Raw genomic sequence first — 3,429 nt, forward strand, 5'->3', positions numbered from 1 at the left:
GATTTACTAAAACGGCCGAAACTAAACTCAAAAATATGGCGGTTTCCGGTTACCTTTGGTTGCGGATGATGGTGGTGGCGAACTCAACGGTCTGGCGTGTGGTGGCTCCGGCGAGGACTTCTGGTGAGCTTTCTCCCCCTCTCTCTCTCTCTCCTCTCTCTCCTCTCTCTCTCTCTCTCTTCTCTCTCTTTCTCTCTTTTTAAAGAAAACAACCTGACCCTTGGGCAAGGTTTAGGGTCATTACATGTTGGTTGTGTAAAAGTGAAACAGAATCCAAGAATAACTTATACTTCACATGTCCGTACACTCACCCAGTATGGAGAGGACTCGTGGGCAACCTGTTAGGTTCTCGTTACTCCAATGATGGAAACAGAACCAGCAGATTCTGGGGGAAGACACTCGTGATGCAACAACGATGTTTCTTGTTCAGTATGCTTTCCAAATGGTGGTATACATGATTACATGGTGTGGCAAGAAATGCTCGAAGAGTGTGTAAACGAGAGTGGTCCTCAGCATTGTTACTCACACCGCAGGACAAGCAAGTGCAGAACCGATAGTGAGAAATAGTTGATTTAAGGGAAGATTACTTAAATAACACTAAATCATATTTTTGTTACTAAATTAGCTTATAAATTTTTTTAATTACTAGACTGTTTTTCATATCCATACTATCCTTCCATTCTTTGTTAACAAAAAACATATTTACAAAAATGCCATTACTTTTTTTTGCCATATCATCAAAAATTTACCATAAACAAATAAGTTTGCCGATAAAAATCTGCGACACGGGATAACAGTTTTTCTAATCTCTAGAAAATTTATTACATACCACAAACTTATTATAACAAACTTATTATCGTTAAATACTTTCAGTGATAAGTCTACCATACGTTGCAATAGATTTATTTACGTTGGCATGTTTTTTTTCAGCTGGCAGCTTTTGTATAACAGATTTTTGTTGTGTGATAGCAGTTTTTTAAAATGTGGAATACTTTCTCACAGTCAACGAATTTTTCTCGTAGACTTTTGTATAGTTTGGCAGATTATTTTGTTATTGAAGTAGCAGACATATTCTCTTCGTTTATAAAAAGCAAACTTTTTGAATAAGCAAATTTTTCGATTAAGTATACTTCGTAGCAGACTTATAAATTAATAACATAACTAACTCTATATCATAGCATGTTTTTATGTACGTTATGGCAAACCTGTACAAGTTATATGTAGTAACAGACTAACTTGGATGATTAATTATCTTCTTATAAAACTTAATTTCTCACTCCCTTTGCTGATTTATTATGTGTGGTGTCCTCTTATGCAAATTTCATTGTTGGTAATTATGAGTAAACGTTTGTTTAACATATTATTCATGGTGAACTGAAAGTAAGTAATATTGTGGAGTTCAATTTGATCTATCATAACACAATCTTTGAGCGGCACACTCAGAAAGATTCCTGAAACATTGTTGAACGAAGCTCGATACCATTAATAACATTGCTGATGTAGGATTCGTGTCAATTTTGCATACCTCAAACATAAACCTAGAATATAAAGATATCCTCACATATAATTGATGTAGCATTGTCATGTAAATGTACTCCTCTCAACTGACATTAGATTCATATTTATAAATATATGTACATATGTATTTTTTTGGTAGAAAATACACTTGAAACATTACATTACATGTATTTTTCTAAGTTTTGCCTAAAAACAGATGGTACCGGCTAGGGATGGAACTGTTGTTCTGCCGTGCTTGTTTCAGATGAAGCATGAGAGCATACTTGTTCACCTCCAGAGTTTTCAGCTGTTCCTGGTATTGAGTAACCATCTGCCTCAAACCCTGCAACTTCTGACTCTGATCTTCGGTCTCTCTCTACCGCTTCTGCTCCGTCACCTAGGGATGTCAAATAGGCGGGTTGGGTCCATTCCCGCCCATTTGAGCATGTCTACATGGGTGTATCTTTTTGCTGGACAGTTTTGGTCGACACCCAAATAGTACCATGTCCAAATAAGACCATACCCAAAAAGGACTATGACCAGTTGGACTGTCTATGGAGCCCAGACGTCTATTTAGTATAGATAACCTAATTTTATTGTAAAAGATGGAAGTATATTAAATTTCGTATATATTATAGACTTAAACTTTATTATTTTGCAATTTGAATTTTTGACGAAAAAATTGATTTGGAGATTTTTGTGATTTTGAAGAAAAATATAACTTTCGGTTTCAGGAAAACGTTATTTTGCAGTTTTGACCGAGAAAATGTAATTTTAACTAGAAATTGCGGAAAAACACGGTTTTATGGATTTGATGAGAAAATGCAATTTTTACGGAAAAATACGATTTTTTCGGTTTTAGCGAAAACTCGATTTTATGATTTTGGTAAGACAAAGTAAAATTGTAATTATTTTCCTAATATCCTAAATCTAGATATTTTAGCTATTTGGATTGTCCACTGTCCAGATGGCTTTGTGCGGTTTTGCCCATGAGCTCAACTGGACTTGCCCATTTAAACCCATTTAAATTTGGTCTAATATGGGTGTGTCTATATTAACCCATAATTTAGACACGGACGGCCCATGGACAATCCGCCCATTTGACATCCTAGCGTCACCACAGCTCGTTTGAGTAAACTATTTTCCTGGACAATAGCTCCTAACTGCAGTCTCAGCATCAAGTTCTCATGTTGGACACTGCTTTGCATCGCTGCGTCAGCACAAACACGAGCCTTGATGGACTTCTCCAAAGCTTCCAAGGCTCTTGAAGCGGTCCAGCGACTTTCATGTCTGAAGCATTCTTCATTTCCCTGTCAAATAAGTCAACCCACTCAGTGCCATCCAAGTTCAAGACTTCCTCCTTCCCTGATGATCCTCCTCCTCCTACAACGTTTGCTTCTTCCTGGACTAGAGATAATTCAGGTTTTTGATCGGTGAATTTTAAACGAAGCTGGTTCAAAGATCTAATAGCAGAATCAAAATCATCTCCAACATTCGTTGATTGCTCGCTCAAGAATCTAAACTCATACAAACGGAAAAGTTACAATCTTGCAAATACCCAAAAACAAAGTTTGAAACTTTCGGGATCCAAAAGCTAACGTGAGTATCCATGTCGGAGAAAATCGCGGCGAGGTGATCGAGAAGAAGAGAGGAGGAGAAACGAGAGGGAGAAAAGGAACAGAGTTTCTTGGAGAGGGTAGGAGAAGAAGTCTCAAACAGAGATCTATTTCCGCCGCAACCGCAAACAATCAGACATGTTATCTGCTTCCCTTCTTCTTCCATTCACTGAATCAACGAACAGTGTCACTAGCTTAGCTACGCTTACGCTGCGCCAAGAAGGTGCAAACAAGATCGAATCAAGGAGAAATCATGTTAAATTGATGGATTTGAGAAATTGAGGGCTTTAGGGTTCATGGGTTACGACTTACGAGG

At 37.5% G+C, this 3,429-nt stretch overlaps 1 pseudogene; it reads right to left on the bottom strand.

Annotated features, from left to right (window-relative positions):
• Positions 1-1,693: 1,693 nt before the first annotated feature.
• On the bottom strand, positions 1,694-3,429 carry LOC106314766 (annotated as a pseudogene).

The sequence above is a fragment of the Brassica oleracea genome, chromosome C9 (genome assembly GCF_000695525.1).
Source record: "Brassica oleracea var. oleracea cultivar TO1000 chromosome C9, BOL, whole genome shotgun sequence".
Taxonomy (NCBI): domain Eukaryota; kingdom Viridiplantae; phylum Streptophyta; class Magnoliopsida; order Brassicales; family Brassicaceae; genus Brassica; species Brassica oleracea.